Source organism: Chanodichthys erythropterus, chromosome 10 (assembly GCF_024489055.1).
Source record: "Chanodichthys erythropterus isolate Z2021 chromosome 10, ASM2448905v1, whole genome shotgun sequence".
Lineage (NCBI taxonomy): Eukaryota > Metazoa > Chordata > Actinopteri > Cypriniformes > Xenocyprididae > Chanodichthys > Chanodichthys erythropterus.
Genome location: NC_090230.1, coordinates 29,094,635 through 29,119,870, shown reverse-complemented (window position 1 = coordinate 29,119,870; position 25,236 = coordinate 29,094,635). Strand labels below are relative to the sequence as shown.

The 25,236-nt window shown below is 39.6% G+C and overlaps 1 long non-coding RNA gene across 3 annotated transcripts in view; it reads right to left on the bottom strand.

The window, feature by feature from the left end:
• Window positions 1-4,607: 4,607 nt before the first annotated feature.
• LOC137028448 (uncharacterized) overlaps window positions 4,608-25,236 on the bottom strand; it is a 77,487-nt gene continuing 56,858 nt past the window's right edge. Inside the window, exons 1-5 of one of the 3 annotated variants that reach the window (XR_010896159.1) lie at window positions 22,946-23,031; window positions 22,752-22,777; window positions 21,919-21,957; window positions 6,008-6,087; window positions 4,608-4,838 (exon numbers count right to left, since the gene is read on the bottom strand). This is a non-coding gene — a long non-coding RNA (uncharacterized lncRNA). Of the gene's footprint in view, window positions 4,839-6,007; window positions 6,088-7,641; window positions 7,769-21,918; window positions 21,958-22,751; window positions 22,778-22,945; window positions 23,032-25,236 lie in introns of those variants that run through there. The other 2 variants (XR_010896160.1, XR_010896158.1) reach the window with 2 other exon arrangements.

Below are 25,236 nucleotides of genomic sequence, written 5' to 3'. Positions count from 1 at the left end.
TCAAAATGGTTATTCTACCTAAATTTCTATATTACTTTCAACACATACCTATTTGCATTACTAAATTTTTCTTTACTGGCTTCGACAGACTTTTGCGTTCATTTCTATGGGGGAATAAACCTGCTTGCCTCAAGAAATCAATTCTACAGCTTCCTCAAGCTAAGGGAGGCTTTGCACTCCCAAACCTTCAGCAGTATTACTGGGCTTGTAACATCAATAAACTTCTCTTTTGGAACAAGGATGCCTACTCTGACAGTTGTCCTCCTTGGGTGCATACAGAAACTTCATCAGTGAAAAGCACTCTCTATTCTGTTGTTCTCAACTGCCCTTAGCTGTAAACAGAGTCTCAGATAACCCAACAGTCACAAGTTCCCTTAAAATTTGGGTCTAATTTAGGAAACATTATGGTTTAAATAGAGGCTCTACCCAAATGCCCATCCTAAACAATTACTTTTTTCCCTCATCTAGTTAGGATCCGGCATTTCGCCTTTGGTCATCTAGCAGCCTTCTCAAGATTAGTGACCTCTATGACGATAGAGTATTTGTCTCTTTTTCTTTCTTATCTCAAAAGTATAACCTTTTGAGATAAGAATGACGCTTTATACAGAAGCAGTTCCCTCAATTTTCTAATCATCCCCCTGAAACACAAATTGATCACTTTCTCGCTTTAAAGGAACACTTTTTTTCAAAATGGGCTCATTTTCCAACTCCCCTAGAATTAAACAGTTGAGTTTTACCTTTTCGAATCCATTCAGCCGATCTCCAGGTCTGGCGGTACCACTTTTAGCATAGCTTAGCATACTTCATTGAATCTCATTAGACCGTTAGCATCTCACTCAAAAATGACCAAAGAGTTTCAATATTTTTCCTATTTAATACTTGACTCCTCTGTAGTTACATTGTGTACTAAGGCCGACGGAAAATGAAAAGTTTCTATGAGAGATTTTCTAGGCTGATATGTCTAGGAACTATACTCTCATTCCGGTGTAATAATCAAGGAACTTTGCTGCCTTACCATGGGTGCAGCAGGTGCAATGATATTACGCAGTGTATGTGACCTGCTTGCACAGGGAGCATGCCTTGCAACCATGGAGATATTTGTGAGAGGTACTGCATAATATCATTGCGCCTGCTGCACCCATGGTACGGCAGCAAAGTTCTGTGATTATCACACTGGAATGAGAGTATAGTTCCTAGCCATATCGGCCTAGAAAATCACAACTTTTCATTTTCCATCTGTCTTAGTACAACGATGTAACTACAGAAGAGTCAAGATTTAAATAGGAAAAATATTGAAACTCTTTGGTCATTTTTGAGGGAGATGCTAATGGTCTAATCAGATTCACTGAACTATGCTAAGCTATGTTAAAAGTGGTATCGCCAGACCCGGAGATCAGCTGAATGGATTTGAAAATGGTTAAAATCAACTGTTTAACCCTAGGGAAGCGTAAAAATTGAGTGTATTTTCAAAAAAAAGTGGAGTGTTCCTTTAAATGCCAGCCACAGGCATTTAATCTCAGTCAATTATAATTTAATAAATTCTATTAGTTCGGACCCTAATCCCACTCTTAACACTCTGAGGTCTGACGGTATCGCCGGCGATACCACCGTGGTTTTTTTCTTATCAGTGTGAAAGAGACTCAAAATACTCCGTCAATGTTGCACATACAATTGAGAGTTATACACCATTTTAATCTGTGGAATATCTTCTTTTATTTGTGTACACTCAGAGTAACAACAAAATGTTGTACTTTTTGTAAAATAAAGAAAACTAACATGATGCGTGATTTCTCCTCTCCCTCTGAACGAAGTCCAATCTGATAGTTCTCAGAAAATGAACTGTAACTTAGTGAATACTAATCACAGAAAAATTACACATGTCTAAAAAAACGTTAAGATGTCAGGTTTTAAATCATGTAAGTCAAATCGAAAACAAACATTCTGTGTTTATTTAATCTGTATGAAAAGAGAGCCATGTCAGAAGACTGTGATTCAGCTCATTATCCGCTAATGCGGCCACGCCCACGGAGCCAGCGCTATTCAGACACAAATTCAGAGGCAATACATGCATTCATCATCTCAATCGTGTATTTATTGTCTTGAAAAGTGTTTATCTGGATGTAAAAGTCATGGTTAGTGAGCTCTAGAAGACATGCAGTTAGTTCCTGTCTTCTTTTCTTCTATAGATTAAGTTTAGATGAGTTTTTGTTTCTTTAGCGCCCTCCGGCTGCAGTATGAATTGGAAACTCCATTCATGGAATAGCCTCTTCTTCTTTTAGATTAATTTGTGGACTAAAAATGCACAGAGAGCGCCCTCTGACTTCAAGGATGAATTGAAAACACCAGCGCTCATAGTAATGACAATGAATATTAAATATATATATATCTCCTCTGTATAGAAAATTGACATAAACATATGAGAATCCAATATTTCTCCAAATGTGCATGCTTTTAAACTAAAAGCCTATATTCAGACTCTTTGCATCACAGAAATACATTATATTTTAAAGTATAATATAAAACCATTACTTTATATTGTAATAATATTTTTCTGTATGTTTAATATATCATGATGAGCTTGAGACATCACAGAAGGTTTTTTTCACAGCCTACCTGACTGAAATGCCTCATTAATATGCAAGTCATTTCAGCTCATTACTATCCAATTCTTTTGTCTTCTCAGGTGAGAATGGCCCATTTTCAGTGGTGATTCACGCCTCCTCGCATACTGTGTTTCTTGGCAAAAAGTGTCTTACAAAAACTAAATCAATATATTGTTTTATATGAAGGAGTAGGCAGCATAATTTTTACATAATTTTGAAGCAAAAACTCTAGTCTACAACCTCCAATACCCTAAAGTATTGTAAACACAGATTTACTATACTTTTTTTGGCCTTATTTCAGTGACTTAAGTTTTTTGTTTTTTCAATAACCACGCATAAATGTTATTCCTTCAAAAACACAAACATGTACATACATGTTCCTCACATATTATTGTAGCCTAGTTTGTGCTGAATACAGTGTAATGACACTTTTTCCATTAATATGTTTATGAACAACTGAAAAAAGCACAAATGTCAGGGCATGTCAAAACTTATCCAAGCCCCAAATCAGCCTCAGACTCCAGAGGGTTAAAGATACCTGGGAGCAAGACCTCTGCATTACTATTACAGAGGATCTGTAATAGAGGATGGCATAACATCTTGAACCAGGTACACTCCTCTTCTTTATGTGCCAAGCATGGCTTAATACAATGTAAATACTATTCAGAGCTCACTGGACAAATGCCAAATGTCATCTTCCCAGACAAGAGTGCTGCCTGCAATCATTGCAAGCAGTCACCTGCGAACCATCTGCATATGTTTTGGACATGTCCACAACTGGTAACCTTTTGGACCAATGTATTTGAGACACTTAAAAAAGCTCTCAACACTAATATTGACCCTGACCCATTCATAGCCCTTTTTGGGGTCTCCCCTAGGCCTGATTTGGTGGCCTGAGATCGTAAAGTTATTGCTTTTACTACAATCTTGGCCAGACGGGCTATCCTTTCTTAAGTGGAAGCATGTTTCCCCTCCAACATATGACTGGTGGATACAGGACATTTTCTACTGCATTGGGCTTGAAAAGTTAATATGCTCAGTCTCTGGTTCACTTAAAACTTTTCACAAGACCGGGATCCCTTCTTAAATTACATTAAGGGTTTACCTTGCACACCTGTAACTTGCAGTGATACATAATTTTCATTCATCAGAAGGATCTTTTTAGGACTTCCGGTTTGGCGATGTAAGAGAGAGCAGCAGCGATGAGGTCCTCCCAACCACACTCCATTTAAACATACTTGAGTGTCTTCTTTTGCCATCTGATTGCTTTACAACGTGAAATATAAGAACTACACTTAGTTCAGAAACTAACTTTAACTCTAAGGCAAGGGGCACTGCCATATTGATACACAAAAGTATCCAATTTACTGCCTCTGCTTCTATTGCAGACCCTCAGGGAAGATATGTTGTAGTCTCTGGGATGTTATATCATGTCCCTGTTTTATTAGTTAATGTATATGCTCCTAACTGGAATGATGTGAATTTTATTAATAAGTTGATTTCTTTATTGCCAGACCTAAATTCCCATCTTATGATTTTTGGTGGTGATATAAATTGTGTTATGGATGTTAAGAAGTATTCAACCAATCAGAGCGCAGTTTACTGAATGACGTCAGTCAGTGCCTCGCAGACAGTAAGAGATGAGCTGTGAATGCTCTGCTGCATCCTTTCCTTGAGCAGTTAACTTACACTGTAAAACTTTTCGCTGTAAATTTACAGTAAAATACTGGCAGCTGGGTTGCCAGCCACTTACTGTATTTTTACAGTACTACTTCTGTAAACAACATTTACAGTATATTACTGTAATTACCAAATACAGTATCCTGCTGTAATATTATGTACTTTTACAGTATTATACTGTTTATCTACAGCTATTAACTGCATGTATACAGCTTTTCATACTGTACTTATATATGTCATTAAATCATTAAAAATATACTTTTGTTATGTTATGGCAAAGGAAATGGAAAGCAACATACTCTGAGTTTTAAAACGTTTATTTTTAAAAAGAAGAAAATTGCAACGTTGAAAGGTCAACATTTTAAATGCAATCAACAGTTATCAATGAACAATACAGCAATATTATTTACTTTTAACATTTTTCCAAATGTGGAGTAAAAACAAATAGTAGGCCTACAAGTTTTTCAGTACTGCTCCTTTTTTGCACAGTGTTGCCAGTTTTGGAAGTCACTTTCTCTTTTTCTTGGGCCGTGTTCATGGTTGATGTCAAAGTACCTATAAAAGAAGAAAAAGAGAAGAAAAAAAAGGAGAGAGAGAAAACAGTAATGAATATTGTGAATATATGCACCATAGCATTTCAAATGCCTAAGCATTTGATTGCAGTAAGTTTAAATATCCAATTAGCACTTCAGAAAAGTTGCCAAAAAAAAAATGCTAATAATTGTATTCAATTAAATCGTTCATTCATTGAATGGACTATATGCACAACAGCTTCCGCATTGTATGTCGTACTACATCTCGGGAGTTTCTGGTAAAAGCATTCAGTTCACCAATTTACACCACTAACCTGCTGCAGTCCAGTGCTCATCTTCTCATTAACTGTTTTTCTCTTACTGTTTTTCTTATATTTTATACCTGTTGAATTTACATTTTAATTAATTTAATAAAGTAACGATAAGTACAAGCTTGTGTGTGTTGGTGCTCTTATCCCAGTCTTTTAAAATAGTTAAATAAATGGTACCTGCCTCAAGACATTTAGCAATGTTAAATATTTAATCTTTAAGGGTTAGTTTACCCAAAAATTTAATTTCGGTTTGTTGTTAATTACTTGCCCTTGTGTCGTTCCACACCCGTAAGACCTTTGTTCATCTTTGGAACACACATGGAGATATTTTTTTATGAAATCTGAGAGCTTTCTGTTCCTTCATAGGCAGCAGCACAACTTAGGTCAAGAATGGTAGTAAACCCAATTGTTAAAGTAATCCATATGTCTCTGTGATATGTGACAGAAAGCTCTCGCATCACAAATATCTTGTGTTCTGAAGATGAGCAAAGGTCTTATGGGTGTGGAACGACATGAGGGTGAGTAAATGACAGAAATGTTATTTTTGGGTGAACTAACCCTTTAAATAGTAACGCAATGGCAGCAGACTGACAAATATACTTTAAATATTAAGAATTTGAATACGAAGAATTGAGTGAATTACATACAGTGAAATGATTGTCAATGAAAAATAGGGATTAACATATTTAATAAAAATAAATGAAGGTTTGTTATGATTTTATTCATCAGGTCTCACACACACTGCAGCATCGATCACTAAGCAGAAATAGGCAAGTTGTATTATTTCAAAATGTAAGTGTGTTACAAGCCTCAGTGCAAGTAGTCCATTCTTTGCCATAAACCTGATTACATCACATGTGAAATTAGGTGCAATACTTACATTAACAAAACCATATTTCACAGAAGGCAATTTTCCCCCCTTTCTGGTTCTTGAGCCATGTTTAGGGTGTATGTCAAAGCCTAAAAGCAGAAAAGCAAAGAGAGCGAGAAGTGAATATTGTGCATTCATTCACCATAGCATTCTTGTGAACACAAGGACTCACAGCTAAGCATATGATCTCAGTAATGTGTCCTGTTACACTTCAGAAAAGAAGCATCTTAAAATAATGCTTAAAATAATTGACAAAATAAAATTGTTTATTCACTGAATTCTTTATCATAAACCTGATATACATGAAAATAAGCACAACACTTATGTAAATAATGGAGCTGCATCAGATGATTCAGACTGAAACGAGAGAAAAATAAATCAGGTTGTAAGAATAACTTAGATTTGTCTATAAGATGAAACATCAGTGTTACTGCGTGAAGCGCTGAGAACAGAGCAACGTTAACTGTTTGCTCATGAGAAGTTTAACATTTCAAGATCAAACAATTCATGACAAAGTAAAAACGCGAACGAAAAGCTCCAGAAAAGAGTGACTTACCGTATTCTCAGCCGAACAATCGTTCCGTCTTCTCGACACGGGCACAAACGTTTTGATTAATCAGGCGGAAAATAACATCTCCGTCTTCAGCAGCGGCGTCCGGTCATCCCGCGCAAACTGACGCTTCGAAAGCTTAAAACTGCACACTATATTGACTCAAATATCGTTTAATGATAACATTAAACCATGAAGAGTCGACGTGAAACACTAAAAGCGTTGGGAGAAAAGCTAAAATGTATGCCTGGCCTAGAAATTTGAAATGAGCGTGGGGAAAAAAAATCAATCCCATAATGCAATGCTTCTACAGTATTATACTGTATTACGAGTGAAACGGGCTGAAAACAGAAAACTACTGTATATTTACAGACATTCTGTAAAATATACAGAATGTTACTGTTTTATGAAAATACAGCATAATACTGTTAGAAATTAGCTGTAAATTTACAGCAAAGTTTTACAGTGTATGTGAGCGAGTTAATGACCAGAAAGTAAGTTGTTTGTTTCCTATTATCCGGTACACTTATTGATGTGTATGTAGGCAGATTTGTGTACTTTATTGATTAACCATGGGCTTATTTGTCCGCCATCGCGGCAGTCCGCATTAGCGCCTAAGCGCCAAAGTTCAATTGTTATGTTATATATAATTAATTTCTGAGTGCCATTATAGTGTGAGTAATATCTCTGGATTGTGATTTTATTGCTATTTGCTCATATTTGTATATATTACGTTATTTTTAGTTTCTTTATCTGCCGTTACTGCCTGTAATGACACGTTAAAATGGTGTCTTTCATATTTCCATGTGTGAGCTCGCGATGCCATCTTGTGGACAGATTAAGTACTGCAATAACTTTAATAATGTAACCTGGATTGCCTATGACATGTGAATGTTATTGATTTAGCTGTATATCTAATACTTATTGTTATTCTTTAATATTTTCAGACCACTCACTGTTACCACTTCCTGTTACTGCTTGAAATGAATCATCAGTAAACCTCAAACTCTGGTTCAACTGTGTCTTATGTGTTCTTGCCGACACACCAGTGCGGATACAAATCCACCTACTCCAGCACAAATACAGTCCTTACCCAAATCTTCATAATAATGGATCCATCCCTTGACCGTTCAAGTCCTAAATCTTTATCCCATTCTAAGATGGCCCAAGCTTTATCCACGTTCATGGATCAAATGGGGGCTGTTGACCCTTGGCGATTTCTGTTTCCAAACAGCAGAGAATATTTCTATTTTTCACAAGTTCATCACTCGTATTCAAGAATTGATTATTTTTTTATAGATAAATCTCTCCTTCCTTCTGTTGGACAAATCGAATATTTACCTATAGTGGAATCAGACCATGCCCCCTTGCAATTAGATCTAATTTGCAATTTGAGGTATAGCGAACTGCCTATGTGGAGACTAAATACGGTCTTGTTATCAGGTCCTGCATTTTGTTCATTTGTATCAACAGCTATAGATAATTTTCTATTACATAACAAATCAGAATCTATCTCAGCATCTACATTGTGGGAGACATTAAAAGTAGTTATCATGGGAGAAATAATTTCATTACCTCAACTCTCAACAAAAAACGTAAACAAAAACAGGACGATTTAATTCGTCTGTTATCAAAAAATAAAATAGAATGGTATTTATTACATTCTAGAGGATATATATACGAACATGGAGAAAAAGCAGGACGACTTTTAGCACACCAGTAAAATCTAAAGCTGCCTCTCAACTTATACCTCAAATTTGTAACAGTAATAATGATTTAATAGTTAACCCAGTTGAAATTTATAACATTTTTAAGAACTACTACTTAAATTTATATACTTCTGAAAGCCCTGAATCTAAATGCTTGAACTTTTAAACAATATAGATATACCCACCCTTAATTCTGTGCAGAAAAGTAATTTAGATCAGCCCATACAAATAGAAGAAATTTTAAACTCGATCACATTAATGCAGAGTAAAAAAAACTCCCGGCCCTGATGGCTATCCAATAGACTTTTATAAAAAAATTGCAGATAAATTAGCCCCTATTCTTCTTGATATGTTTAAAGACTCTTTGGGAAAGGGTAGTTTGCCACAAACTTTAAATAAAGCAAACATTACATTTTTATTAAAACCTGTTAAGGATCCTTTGAAATATAATTGTTATAGGCCAATCTCTCTTTTAAACTCTGATGTTAAAATCTTCGCAAAAATCCTTGCTTTACGTTTAGATACAGTAATAGATAACTTGATTTCAAAAGACCAAACTGGTTTTGTCAGAGGCCGGCATTCTTTTAGTAACATCCGGAGATTGTTAGGGGTAATCAACTCACCTAAACTTTCTCAGAACTTTTTCTTTTCTTTTTTTTTTATTAGCGCTTTTTACAATGCAGATTGTATCAAAGCAGCTTTACATTGATAACTGGTACATAATTCTCTTCAAGAATAGTGTCAATGTAGGTAGATCAAAGCACTGTTGAATAAATGTCAAGAATACTGTTGAATATCTAATATATCTAATGTGCTTTTGCAAGTCTTTTCGCTCGGAGGAGAATCTTACATGATTGGAAATCAAAGAAACCACCTTTAGTTTCACTCTGGCTTACTGATTGTCAAGAGAAATGGAGTGTTCTCTTCCAAACAATTTGATAAAGATTTTAAAAGATATAATAAAAAGCAGAAAATTGCTAAACTTGAAGAATCTCTGGGGTCTATGAAGTTTTCATAAATGAGACATGCAAAAACACATGCTGTGAGCTCAAGTGAAATGTATACCACATCCTGTATAAATGACAACTGTTGCATTATGTGTGTAGATGAACATGGGTTCTGGGGGATAGAGATATTGTTGTGTGTAACTGATAAGAATGAAGACAGTTAGGAAATAAATGTCTAGTAAGGTAGAAATCTGATAAAAATGTAATTAAAAAAAATGTGTGTATTGCTTAAGCCATTGACGCAAATAGGAAATGCATTGACGCAAGTGAAAAAAGGTGATAGACAAGTAACTTAGCAATTGACGCAAGTAAAAACCACATGTGCATAAATGAAAATGTGGCAGGATGAGTCACGTCATCTTATTGGTTGGTTGGAGTATCGTTGGTAAACCAATTGAGTGATAATAGCTGCACTATTTAAGGACCCTTATTTTGACGGGTAGGTATGTTTTCTGACTTGGGGTGCTTCTCTCTCTCTATCCCTGGCATTTCCGTTTCCGTTCCATTTTCCATTCAGGTATGTAGAGTTTTTGTTGGTGGTGTAGTGATGCGCATATTGCGAGGCTAATATGCGTTATTTATAGTTTAATTTAGAGCAGAGCTGGTGGCGGAGTTCACTTGCAGGTATGATTTGATTCTTAACTTGCGACCATTTAAGTTGTATTATTTATTGCGCGTTGCTTTTAGTAATAGCAGCAAGGGCAGGTGCGTATGTGTGTAAAGGCTGACCGCTGGACTGAGCTGCGGCACCGGTAGTGAGTAACCATAAAGCTGTGCGTCCAGTATTCAACATCAATTGTAAGTATGCCGCTTTTGTCTTTCATATTTGATCTGTTTAATTATTTTTTTGACTAATTATCATACTCCTGGGTTAAAGGGAAAAATTGAGTCCAGTTCTCGACTAGTGATTTCATGTGACGCAGCTGCTGTTTTGCTCATGGTTTCGATCGTGTCATTGACTGTCATCTGGACTGTATACTGTTTTGCTGCCTTGCACGTCGCCGGGGCTGTTAAAGTGGGCTTCGGATGCGCGTCCGCAAGGCTGCCTATCAGTTAAGCTTTTGGATTTAATTTTTCTTGTTTTATTTGATTCTTGATTTGTTTGTTTCATTTTCTGTTTATTTATTTATTTTTTTTCTTTTTATTTCATTATTGTATTTTCTTTATACACTTTCTGTTTGTATGTATTGGTTTGTTTATTTACTTATTTTTGATGCCTTGCTCCAGTGCCATTCTGATGTTGGCTATTCGTTTGTAGGCCTATGTGGTGTTTTCTGGAGGCCTGAGCATTAGAACTGTTGCAGTAACTTTATTATTTTGGTGTTTGGTTTATTTTTCATTTAATTGTTATTTGTCTTAATTGTTGTTTGTTTTTCTTTAATGCTTTTTTTTCTCTCTCTCCAGGGCCAGTGAAGTCGTGTGTGTGGAACTGGGGAGGCTAGCTGCTCCATTCTGTGGTGTTTCACAGTGTGCTGTGTGCTGATACAATTTCTCTTTGGATGGTGTGTGTGTGTGGTGTTTGCCTGGTGTGAATTGAGGTGGGTTTTGGATGACCTCTTGAGTTGCAGCCGGCCTGCCTGGTTCCCACAAATCCTGGCCCTGGATATAATATTTCTGATATTGTGGGTGTGTTTGCAAGAGGGTTTTAATTAATGTGATTTTATAATAAAGTTATGTTGTATTGTTACCCACGCCTCCCTTAATTCCTTGCCTTCAGTTGGTAAAACTTACCTGTGTGTCTTGTATTGGGAGTTATTTCCCTGGCCTCCCACCAGGGTGGCGTAGTCGGATAAAATCTAAACAGTGACTAACATCTTTCTCCATTCGGTATTGTCACATTTTGGTGTAGTCGGCAGGGTTTATCTGGTAAGTCAAGGATTTTTTTTTTTTTTTGTGTGAGACGTGGGTAAAATTGTGTTTTGATATTGGTTGTGATTTTGTTTTTTTTCTCCACAGAGCAAAACAGCAGTGTGCGTGTTTGACCCTTTGGACAAGTTGTATTTAACTTCCACCAATACATTACATGCCCAACGAGACATAAGATGCTGGACCTCTGTTATGGGAATATAAAGGGGGCATATAAGTCGGTACTATTGTCAGCATTAGGATCTGCCGACCATAATTGTGTACAGCTCCTTCCGATATATAAACCTTTATTTAAAAGAGAAAAACCTCAGATGAGAGAAGTTAAAATGTGGTCTGAAGACTCTATCGCCCGCCCTGGTCGCCACATACCCCCATCGCCCCTCGCAGGCCGGGGGGTACCTCCGAGACTGCGCTCTACTCCCCCCCGGGGCCTGTCTCGGCGGCCGCAGCACCTTGGGGTAAGGACAGACGAGATGAGAGAAAGGAGACGGAAGCAAGGGGAGCGACAGGACGAGAGAGGGGAGAGAGGAAAAAGAGGAAAAAAAAAAATTCTTGGTCCGGTTCCCCGACACACTGCCGCTCGGTCCTCAGCCTGCCAAGAGGCTCTTTCTCGTGGTGCCATGCGGTGGCGGTGGACGGCCCGATCCTCGACCGCCTACTGGCGGCCGGCGATGGCTCCTCCGACTGAGGGCAGCCGACAGCGAGTCCCCTTCATGGTGGACGGCAGCAGGCTCCGGCCCACGGCAGACGGCGGCGACTCCTCCGCTCCCTCCAGGTCCAGGACGGCAGCCACCCCACCTCGTCCCAGGAGCACGGCATCCGGGTCTCCGTCCCACCTTTCACAAGGCTCCAGCACAACCGCCTCGGGCAGCCTCTCGCGGTCTTCACTTCCGCGCTGCCCGAACTCCGCAGCACCGTGATCCCCCTCAGCATGTCCCTCCTTCCTCCCAGGTTTCGGCACCAATGTAACACAGTTCGTAAATGTGGGAAGAAGGAGGCGGGAACCGGCGAACATTCAACGTAACTTTTAATTCAAAATAAACATAGAACAAAACGAAAGTAATGCCGGCAGACCCTCGCGGACGTCTGCCGGCCACACAAACATAATAAAACATAAAATAAAGTCCAGGCCTGGTCCTCTCTCGTCCTCCACGGTCGTCGCTCCTCCTTTTATGCTCCCGGAGCTCCTCCGTGAGAGACTCAAGGCCGGTGCGCCTCCCAGGTGATGTTTGTTATCACTTGCGTCACCGGCCTCGCGCCGTTCCCTCACGGCTCTCGCCCGCCCTGGTCGCCACAGTAAGTTAGAGAAAAATCTTGCCGACAATAATTTAGGCTCAGCTTGGTCTGGCATGAAGAAAATTGTGGGATTACAGCACAATGTAAATAAGGGAACAGTATGTATAGAGGGTTTTAAATCCAATGTTGATCTTTCTAATGCTCTTAATAGGTTTTATTCAAGATTTGAATGCTTTAATTTTAAAGATGAAGTAGATGAATTGTGATGCCTGTGTAAAGATGATTCCCACTTAGTCTTGGAACAAGCAGCAGTGGAGAAAATTTTTCTCTCCACCAAGGTGAACAAGAGCCCGGGTCCAGACTACATATGTGGTAGAACCTTAAAGCACTGTGCAAAGCAACTGAGTTTTATTTTTTCTGATATTTTATTTATTTGTCATTACAGACACAAAAGGTACCTAGCCTGTGGAAAGAGGCAATTATTATTCCTGTTCCTAAATGTAATAATCCTAAAGTGTTTAATGATCTGAGACCAGTCGCCCTTACCTCCTTGGTTATGAAATCATTTGAGAAACTTGTTAATTATTGTTAGTTACTGAGTAAGACTAGACAAGTCCTCGATCCCATGCAATTTGCATATAGAGTAGGGAGGAGTGTTGAGGATGCTTCACTTGTTTTATTAAATTTACTGACTAAGCACTTGGAGGGAAAGAATACACATGCAAGACTGTTGTTCATTGATTTTTCTTCTGCTTTTAATACTATTCAACCCCACATCCTATAAAGAAGACTGCTTGAGCATTACAGGCTGAACCATAATTTAGTGGGATGGTTATTGGACTTTTTAATTAACAGAATGCAGAAGGTAAAGGTGAACGGCAGTTTTTCTGATGTATTAAGTGCATCTACTGGATCCCCACAAGGTTGTGTTCTTTCACCTTTATTATACATTTTGTATACTAACTTGTGTCAAAGTCTACATGAAAATAGAGTTTTTATTAAGTTTGCTGATGACACAGTCATAGTGAGCCTGTTACAAGGGGATGAGTCTGGCCATGGTCCAGTTGTGGAGGATTTTGTGACTTGGTGTGATGATTCTTATTTACAGTTAAATATTACTAAAACAAAAGATATGATTATTGATTTTAGAACTTCCACTGTAGATCATGTTACCACAACTATTAAAGGACAGGTTGTGGATCATGTGGAGGGTTACAAATACCTAGGTATAGTTATTGATTCCAAATTGACATTTGATTTTAATTGTGAAATGGTCTGTAAGAAAGGTCATCAGTGTCTGAGTTGCCTTAGGAAGCTTGCTAAATTTCACATTGATGGACACATGCTGTTATTGTTTTATTCTACTTTTATTGAATCTATTATGTCATTTTCCATTGTGGTGTGGTATGGGAGTCTGTCAGTGAAGAACAAAAACTCCTTAAATCAAATTGTAAAGTGGGCGAGTAAGATAATAGGAGTTGATCAACGGACTCTAGAATACATTTATACAACTCAGTTGTACAGGAAGGCAAGTACTATTTTAAGCGATGAGCTGCATCCCTTAAGTAACGGGTTTCAGTTACTTCCCTCGGGTTGCCGGTTTGTGGCCCCAAGATGGAAAACGAGACGCTACAGGAATACTTTTGTTCCTGCGGCAATTGAGGTTTTAAATAATAAGAAGAAGTTAAATGTTTTAATATGCAATAGTTAAATGCAAGAAGGGATATGTATGTGTTTGGTGCAGCCTGTCATGATGTTATTAACTGGTATGCTGTTGTAAATTATGTCTTGTATGTGTTTTTTGCTGGACAATGAAATTCTATTCTGCAAAACAATTTTACCTGCGAAATAAAGAGACCTTGACCTTTCTCTATTAGTGGCCCTTTACTTTTTCTATTTCTGGGGTGAGTAGTTATGACAAGTATGGAGGAAGAGATGCAGGAGTTGCGAGAATTAGTGGCACAGTTGAGGGCCGACAATGATCGGTTGCATCGTGAGCAGGTGTTGAGTGGGTGGAGGAGGCTGAGGCATGTATGCGGGCACGTTATTTGTCCAAAGTCGATAAAGCATTTTTTCTTTTTGACCATTTGGAAGGTGAAGCGCGCGAATAAATTAGACACCATCCTAGTGGGGAACGGGGTGATCCAGATAAAATTATTGCGATTTTACGCGAGTTGTATGGTTGCTCTCAATCGTATGTAGGGAATCTCTGTTGGAATTTTCCCTGGCCTTGATGACTCTCCTGGAGAGGGTTAAACAGCAATCACCTAATGCTATTCCTAATGCTGAAATTGTATTGCACGATCAGTTTGTCAAGTACGTTGCTGATAGTGCCCTCCGCCGGGAACTAAAGCATGTACGCCGTCAGCCAGTCTCTACCCTTTTAGAAATTTGAGGGGAAGCGATTAGGTGGGAGCGGGAGGGAACGCCAGGGGGCGCGAGGGGGAGGAGTCAGTCCTTTCCAATGGCTTATGGCATCCAGTACGGGGTGCAAGGGCATTCTCAGTCGGAGATGAAAGAGTTGCGGGAGATGTTAAAATTACAGCAGCAACAGTTGGATCAACTGACTCAGAGTGTTGCTGGCATGCGGTTTCCTCAGAGTGTCGGCCCTCGCGTACCGAGGTTTTAATTTGTCGACAGTGTCAAAAACGGGCCATTTTGCTCGCGAATGCGATGGAGAACGCATTATTCCTCCTCCCTCTCTGGCTCAGCGTGAGTCACCTTCTACAGTGAGGGCTCAACAGCCTTTTTCCCAGCCAACAGAAAACTAGGTCCCGCCGAACTGCAGAGTCACAGTTCGGTAGGAAAAGACCATGACTAGACGGTAGGTCCCTTGCCGCACTTAATGGCATCCTGTCCGCACCTCGTGGTTTGTATGGGAGGGATACAGGTGCCCTGTTTGATAGATACTGGCTCCATGGTGTCTACCATTACAGAAAGTTGTTTTTTGGAGCAGTTTGCACCATGGGGCCAGGATCGTCTCCAGGCATGTCAGTGGTTGCAGCTCCGTGCAGCCAACGGGTCATTGATACCGTATGTGGGACATATTGAATTGGACGTTGAGCTTTGCGGTCAGATAATTCCAGGATGTGGCGTGCTGGTTGTTAGGGATCCTCCTGGTGGCACCGGTGCCCAAGTCCTTGGCATTTTGGGGATGAATGTGTTAAGGCGGTGTTATCAGGAGCTTTTTGGCCAGCACGGTACCGCCCTTTTCGACGTACCTCCTGTGCTAGCGGCCTCTAAGCCAGTGTTTCAAGCATTACAACACTGTCATCAGGTAAGTACTGTCCCTACAGATAGCAGGGTAGGCAAGGTGCGATTGCGGGGTCGTAGTGCGTGTCGTGTTCCTGGCGGCACAATGAAAGTTGTGGCCGCTATTTGTTCTGGGCACTTTGCTGGGGAAACTGTACTTTTTGAACCACCAGAAAGTGGGTTGCCTGCAGGTCTTTTAGCATCACCTGCACTAATGCGAGTGGTTCGAGGTACTGTTTATGTACCTGTTATAAATGTAGGTAAGACTGATGTAATGCTCTTTCGGAACGCTGTTTTGGGCACTTTGAATAGTGTGTTTATCGTGAGTTTGCCCCGTGGTGTCTCAGAGTTTAAATCTGTTTCTGCATCCATAAACCTTCAGATTCCATCCGTACTTTCTCCAGTACAGGAACAAATTGCGAGTCTTGATTTGTCAATGTTGACAGAGATTGAACGGGAGCAGGTAAGGTCTCTGTTGTTAAAGTTTCATACAGTGTTTTCGGCACATGAAGGTGATTTGGGATGCACTCAACTCCTTTCTCACGACATCCCTTTGACCGACTCTGTCCCAGTTCGACAACGGTACCGACGGATACCTCTGTCTGAGTACGATGTGGTAAAGACACACAAATCAGTTGCTGGAGGCAGACATTGTGGTAACACTTTACTTGAAGGGGTGTGCATAAGACTGACATGACACCTTCATAATCTTGACATGACATGTGTCATGAATATGAAGGAGGTTTTATGAATGTTTATGACAACATTAAGTATGTCATTAAGTGTCATTCACTTAATTATGTCATTTTTAATGCAAAGATGACATTGTTTGAGATGTCCGAGTTATGACAACTTGACATAAACCAATACATCATAACCTGTCAGTGTCTTTGTCATGACAACTTGACATCATTTAGCTTTATTGGTTAACATTACATTAAACTGTCATGTGGTTGGTTTTGACATTGGCTGTCATGAGGCCATTATAATAGTGTCATAAATATGTATCTTGAGCTCAACTACAGTGGTACAAATTGAACTTGTCATTAAAATGGCAAATTAAATGTCATTAAGTGGCAATACTCTGACAAATAATTTTATAACAGTGTCATGACTATTTTTCATTTTTTATGTTTGTTTTTCTTTGTTGTTGTTTTTTAAGTTTCCTCCAACAGAAGGTCAGATAATAGACAATTTCAAATTTCATGAAAAAGATGACACTGTTATAAAATAATGGTAGCACTTTATTTTAAGGCCTTTTAACTAGTTGCTTATTACTATTAGCATTCATATGGCTAAAATATTGGCTATTTATTAGTAATTAATAAGCACATATTAATGCCTTATTCTGCATTATCTAATTCTACATTCTTAATCCTACCTAATACCTAAACCTAACAATTAACTATAATAAGCAGTAAATTAAGAGTTTATTGAGGGAAAAGTCATAGTTAATCATTTATATATGTGTTCCCTATACTGAAGTGCTACCAAAATAATGTAATGTAATGTTCACCCATAAAGCTAAGTCGTTTTTTTAAGTTTGATAATTAATCTGCTATGTCATGTTTATGACAGGTTATGATGTTTTGCTAATGTCAAATTGTCATGACAAAGACACTGACAGGTTATGATGTATTGGTTTATGTCAAGTTGTCGTAACATGGACATCTCAAACAATGTCATCTTTGCATTAAAAATGACATAATTGAGCGAATGACATTTAATGACAGTTGTCATAAACATTCATAAAACCTTCTTCATACTCATGACATGTGTCATGTCAAGATTATGAAGGTGTCATGTCAGTCTTATGCACACCCCTTCAAGTAAGTGTTACCGACATTGTTAGAGAGAGCTGTAGCCCTTACGCCTCCCCCATCGTGTTGGTTAAAAAGAAACATGGTACGTTGCGTATGTGTGTAGATTACCGCCAGCTGAATGCAAAAACTCGAAAAGATGCTTTCCGCCTGCCGCGTATAGAAGAAACCTTGGACTCACTGACGGTATTTGGACGACATCGTAGTGTTTTCCTCCTCTGTGCCACAACATCTAGAACGGTTAGAGGTGGTTTTGAGTCGGCTGGAGCGAGAGGGGTTGAAGGCCAAGTTAACTAAATGTACGTTTTTCCAGCAAGAGGTAAGTTATCTGGGACATGTAATTTCGGCCAAAGGGGTGTCGACAGACCCCAGTAAGGTAGAGGCAGTGAGGCAGTGGCGACGGCCAACGGGAGTGGCAGAGCTCCGCTCATTCCTGGGGTTTGCTAGTTATTATAGGAGGTTTGTAGAGGGGTTTGCCAAGTTGGCAGCGACAGAACAGCGGTGGGCTGCGCAATTGGCTGCCTTTGATTTTGAGTTGAGGTATTGCTCTGGACGAAGCAACCGAAATGCAGATGCTCTCTCCCGGCAGGGCCCCTATAGTCAGGGTGAGTTGGAACAATTACTGCCCGGTATAGCGCTCCCAGCCATGATAAGGCAGGCCGGTGTAACAACGGGGGTGGATTCTCAAGCAGCAGTCACAGTGTTTCCAAATTTGACTGTGGACATGCAGTCTCTACAGAGGGAGGACCCGGTTATAGGTGAGGCGCTGCAGTTTTGGTGGTGTGGGGTACCTCCTAGTCCAGAGGAATGTCGGCAGTTGCCAAGGGCCGTGGTAAATTTGCTATGGCAATGGAGCCGTTTGTGTGAGCAGGATGGGGTGTTATTTCGCCATGTATTCCGCTCTGATGGGGGAGAAGAGGTACTTCAGGTTGTTTTGCAATTAGGATTACATCACAAAGTGCTGACACTGCTACCAGTGATGCGCGGGTCAATGTATAAACAACCCGCACCCGACCGACGTTTTCAACTAACCCGCCCGCAACTCGGACCGCAAAAAAAAGGAAAATACTGTAGCCTACCCGACCCGCTTCCTGACCCGCATTTTTTTTAAAGTAGTAAATGCTCATTGTAGCGTCATTGGGCCATAGACGTAAGAACCCCCCATCAGCCTCCCTGGCCAATAATATCCATTAATCCAGCCTGTGGAGGAGAGAAATGTTTCAGGACCTGACGTGGTGCCCTCAGAGGTGCAGCGGCGAGAGCAGGCAGTTCTTGAGGCGGCCTATCATTTTCCATTTCAGCTGTCTAGATGCATATTATTGATGAATGCGATGTTTATGTTTCGACCTTGCTTGAAGAATTCATCAGCAGGTCAACTGAGAGAAGGCCTACTTTTGGAAAAGTGTGAAAGCCCTTAGGAGCGCAAACTGTTCTTTTTCTGAATGTTGTATGATATAGCCTAGTGTTATGTAATAAAGACTTGATTTATTAATTTATTTCGTTTCATTTTCTTAACAATTAAGGTGCTGCATGTGTTTATCCAGTCTAATCGAAGTGTGCGTCTCTCCCCCGACTTTCCCAACAAAAATCCCGCCCCCTCTTAGAAAATACATAAAACTGACATTACTGAGCTATATGCGTTTAAAAGTAGCCTATTAAAATGGTACAATTTCATTGCTCAGTTCAACGTGTTGGGAAATCGGGCATTTTGCCCCGCGTCAGCATTTATTCAAAAGTTAATAACGCTCAACATTCAAAAGGTAAATAAGGATTTCTCACTTGTATTAGTAGGCTTAGGCTATTTCGCCACGTGAATGCCCAATTGAAGCTCTCACAAGCACAAAATGCAGGGATAGAATATGTTAATAAAGTATTTATTAACGCATTTTAGACGAACAAAAACAGGTTGGCTAAGCCAAAGACTGAGGCTACAATATCCATAAATAAATGTTCACAGATACCCATGAAAGTAAAACTGAAACCTTTAGTAAGTAAAACTGAACATTACAAAGGTTTAATTGGCATCTTTATTTCAAACGACCCGACCGACCGCTACCCGAATATCATTAAAAACATTTATGGATGACTCGTGACCGCGGGTGACCGCAGGCACCCGCTCATTTTGGATCAACCCGCGCATCACTGACTGCTACACCAAGAACATGGGCACCAATGGATGGAACGTACCACTGAGTAGGTGCAGCAGCGCTGCTACTGGCCGGGCCTGACAGCGGATGTAGCGCAGTGGTGCAGCGACTGTGAACGGTGCCAGGCTGCCAAAGATACCCAACTCCATCCTAGCAGTTTCATGGGCCACCTTTTAGCCTCTAGGCCAAACGAAATATTGGCCATAGACTTCACTGTTTTGGAACCAACTCGTTCAGGGCTGGAGAACGTGTTGGTTATGACGGATGTCTTTACCAAGTACACCATGGCTGTGCCTACACGAGATCAACGGGCAGAAACAGTGGCCCAAGTTTTGGTGGTAGAATGGTTTTATAAGTTTGGTGTCCCCAGTCGGGTCCATTCTGACCAGGGCCGTAATTGTGTGCGCTGTATAAGGTGGAAAAGTCTCGCACTACCCCTTATCACCCGGCAGGGAATGGGCAGTGCGAGCTCATTAATAGGACATTGCACAACCTTTTGCGTACCCTGCCTGTGTCCAGGAAAATGGACTGGGCCTCATGTCTCCCACAAGTGCTGTTTTGCTACAATACCACCCCTCATCAGACAACTGGCGAAACCCCATATTTTTAATGTTTGGGCAAGAGCCAAGACTCCCGGTAGATTTTCTTTTGGGTAGAGTCCAGGATGTTGGGGTTGGTAGTGTGCATGAGTGGGTAAGGGAACATCAGGCTAGGCTTCAGGTGGCGTTTGAGGGAGCACGGGGACGACTGGAAGCTGCTGCTGGTCGGCGTAAGGTAAATTATGATTCCCACGTCCGTGATGCACCACTGGGGGAGGGCCAACTAGTTTACTTGCGTGAGTATGGCATAAGGGGTCGCCATAAAATTCAGGACCTGTGGAGCCCGGTGGTGTATCAGGTCGTAAAGGCACCCAATGAGGGGAGGCAGTATACACCATTGCACCAGTGGATGATTTGGGAAAGACTAGAGTCGTTCATCGCTCTGCTTTGAAGGCCCAGATCCAGAGGGATGGTCCAGGTTTAGCCTTGATACCTCCCCCTGTTGTGGAGGATGAGGTGCCCCCAGCAGAAGTCTCATCAGAAGATGTTGACTTGCTTATGTTGGTGCCAGCAACCTCTCAGGTAAGTCAGGGACCAGCCCCTCAGGTGCTGGTTTCTCTGGGCGCTGCTACCCCACAGAGTAGGCTGGTGGGGTCGGATGGGGAGACTCCAGTTGGCAGGGGCCATGAGGGACCCAATTTTGCATCTGGTGTAGCACCAGGGCCTATTAGTTTGCCGGAAGATCAGTCTGGTAGGGCTGGTGTCCCTTTGAGGAGAACTGGGCGAACTACTGCGGGCTATCACTCGAATTTGCACCGTTTACCACGGGCCATTGAAGTCGGCACGAGAGCTGCCACTGCACCAGGCCTTATATCTAATGGAATCTCTGTTTGGTTTAGGCCGTGGGACGTAGGACAGAATTAGTTTATGGGTACGTCGGGACGTCGATGTAAAAAAAAATGGGGCAAAATGTGGCAGGATGAGTCACGTCATCTTATTGGTTGGTTGGAGTGTCATTGGTAAACCAATTGAGTGATAATAGCTGCACTATTTAAGGACCCTTATTTTGACAGGTAGGTATGTTTTCTGACTTGGGGTGCTTCTCTCTCTCTCTCCCTGGCATTTCCGTTTCCGTTCCATTTTCCATTCAGGTATGTAGAGTTTTTGTTGGTGGTGTAGTGATTAAATTAATTTAAATTGGATCTGAACAGTTGCGATACACTGACAGTGATAGTCAATAATTCAGTATAATAATTCAATAAAGAGTCAAAAATCAGATTCTAACCAGACAAAATAATCAGATTTGGACTGACAGTGTGAATGTAGCCCTATTAAAATACAAAAACACCCAACTCAATGATGGAACATGTCACAAATGTACCTGCATTGCAAATTTACTCCAAAATATTCTTATTCACTTAAATTTAACTTTGACAGAGCTGGCTGCATTTGGTAAATTGACCATGTTTAACAATAACTTGCAACTGAAAAAGCAAAAAACTAAAATATCAAGATTGTGATGCATCAAATAAACAATGTTTTTACCCACCAGTAGTGTTTTAGTGTCAAATACATAGTTAAGTTAAGTTTACACATGGGATTTTTATTGGACACTTTTGCTCACAGAACAATTAATCATCATGGCTGATGGCAAATATCTTTTTTTTTTCTTCTGTAAAGTCCAAGATGACTGACGTATTAGCCAGCTTAACAACATGACTGACCGCACAAGAAAGTGTGTAGATGTGTGTAAATGTATAATTATTCTGAAGCTGTTAGATTGGAGACACTTACAGTATGGCTGTAGGGAAGGACAGCATACATCAGCATGTTCTGTTAGCAGGATGAGCAAAGAAAAATAAATCAGAAAATGAAAACACTTTACATTAAGGTCCCATAATCAATTAGCTTCATTAGCTATCATTAATCAGCAATCAGAAAAATATACATTTATACAGTCTTTATTATTCTTATAATATGCACAGAATAGTTGATTGTGTGTTCATGTTAGTTCACAGTGCATTAACTCATGTTAACAGATAATGTGAAAAATGTGTTCATGAATATTAAGATTAATTCATGCTGTAACAGTATTATTAGCCGATCTGAAAAGAACGTTACTGAAAAAAGGTTTCCCAAAAAATGTAAATTTTATTTGCCATTCAAATGAAAGAACATAATGATTTCACAATAAACATGTTATTACCAAATACATAATCTGACAAAAGCACTCAAATGTATTATAATGCTCCAGTTTGCAAAAATATCACATGATAAATTCCTAGTCTAAGTGTAAAACTCACATTTAAACTAAATACTTTTAGAAATTCAGAATGACTAACAGATGCCCAAATCAAAAGACCCCATCTGTCCTCAAAGACAAAAAATCCCCAAAATACTACAGATAAAGTCTCATCACATGTATTGTAAACTCTGTAAACAAACTGTATAATCAATTTTGGCTAGATCTCCATGATTCAACACATTACTTATCAGTGTAAAGAGTTAACTCTTGCTTGTGATTATTCTTAAGGAAAGCACTTGAGCAAGAAAGCATCCAAAATGACAGAGAATGTCTGTATTATCGATTACAAATGCAAATAATATTTTTTTTAAAGACATGTTACCTGGCCAGTTCAGCTGTGTCCCACTACTGTATGTCAACAACAGGAAAGCCAAACAATGAATCAATGCAAGAACATGAAGCTGCTGAATAAAATTACCCAAATAAATAAAGATACTAATGTAAAGTCTTCCATTACACTGACTAAACTAATGAATGACCAATAATTAAAGATTAAATTAATCAATAGCTTCTTACAATATTCGTATAGAGTGTCCAGGACGGAGTTGATTAAAGCGAATGGCCATCTGATATCAAACCTTTCAACTTGACACCACAATAACACTTGTGGCCTTTGAGACAAATGGCAAAGCCCTGATGGCATAGCTGACCGACCAGCTATATTTGTGTAAAGTCCTAATATGACCACCCTTGGGGAAAGATGCCTTTTTTATTGAGCACATGTCCCCTTCTCATTAGGTGTCGACGCCTTAGAATTTATTCCACAGCCTCCTGCCATCTTTTCAAACGAACTAAGAAAGCATGTTGGACACATTGCATTGTCCTTGCAAGGCAAAGCAAAAGAACCTGGGCAGAATCCAAGATCAGACACACCCAACGCCACACCATCCTGAAGAGCTCTGTAGAAATCAGGGCCGCTTTCATGATGTATTCATGCATTTGTGCTTCGTTACAGCTCAGAACCATCACACAAGACTTGCTGATCATGGATTTAGTCATCCAATCATCATCAATTTACTTCAATTTTGCAAAATGGGATTTACCATTAACTGAAAACTGACCAATATTTAAATCTCTTAATTGCCTTTAACACTCAGACATATCCAAGCCACTGCGGCACAACAACTGGGGTAAATACAATATATCTAGGCATAAATATGGTCAGTATATCGTCATATATATCGTCAGTTCTCCCAGCTCTAAAATTTGCTCTATGGTACAGTACTAAGGCATTATAGATATAACAGTAGAGCTGATCTGAAATAATGTGTAGTGTGAAAAGAGCTATACAAATCAATTAACGATCAATTAACAGACACCTGAAGTCCAATAGAGTAGCACAGCCATTAGTAGAATGTAAAACTGAAATAAGATGAAAAATGAGCAGAGAGATGAGAGTGTACAAACTAAAAGCATGGCCAAAACAAAGCTGGCATTTAGTCCAAATTATGCTTTAATGCATTTAATTCACAACAATTGCTTTCCACCTTATATATAAGCTATTTCTATTATCCAATGGATTAGGATGTCTAAAAGAGACTGCATTATAAATTTGACAGTAACGTTTTATTTCGGTCTGCCACTAGACATCCTACTAATTATATGTAACTTTGCTACTACTGTCAACTACTAGTCAGAGTATTAGTAGACTGTCTGCTTAATACCTGCTAACACTTTATTCTGATGCTCCCAACAGACATTCTACTGACTATAACTATTACTTTGCAAGTACAACCCTAAAACCTAATCCTAACCATCTACTAATGCTCTAACGAGAGTTAGTTCACATGTAGTTGAAAAGTTACTTATAGTTAGTGGACCATCAAAATAAAGTGTAATCAATTTGACTTTAAAAAAAAAAAAATATTAAGAGCTGTGGTTGACCATGTGTTATTCTGCCAGATCTCGTCCGCCCTTCAGAATAAGTGTCACTATATGCAAGTTCACAGAATGACAACTGTTGTGCCCAAATTTGCTGTTTTGTCACATGAAAAGCCTCCCAGGCTTCTTGGAACAGTATCCCAGTGACATTTAAGAGCTTCTCCATGGCTAAAATGGGCTCTACTGTAATGCCAAGGCACTTGAAGGAGATTATGCTCTACATAAGACCTAAACAATGTCTGAACTCCAGTAACTGATACCCTTCACATAACAACCCTTTCTCAAGGTTAAGGCACTTAATCACAAGTGACACCTATAAATACATCAAGTGTAATTTTTAATCATAATATTGGTGTCTTATTTTCAAGTATTTGTTTAATTCATCTAGTGTCAATTCACCTCATCTTACCGAAGGGTTCACTGCCATTATCTGAACCCATTAGTTGTTCTTCTAACACAATATTTCCTTTAAACAAAACTAAAACTAATGACTGGACAGTTAATTACATCAAAGTGATAATACATTTGGCTGGTGTCATGATATTGATGAATATGACAATCATTTACAAAAATTCCTCTTGAAACTGAGCTAAAAATACTTGACCAAATACGGTGAGTTCGTTTTGCTGAGTGAACAGTATACTGTCTATATAAGAAGCTGCTTCAGGCTCCTTTAAGGACTGACTGGAACTCAAAGGTGGGTGAGTTGTTCATCATGCTCTCCTTCTACTATTAACCTAATATCACATACTTGTGTTCTGCAGTTTAGAGATTAAATGTCTAACCCTGATACATGGTAATCAGTTAGGACATTTAAGAGTTTAGAGTGTGGCTATGCACTGTACATTCAACATTCTTTTGACACTAACCTGACTGAATAAGTTCAAGTTAGCACATATTCAAACTCAAGTTTTTTGCCTTTCTCT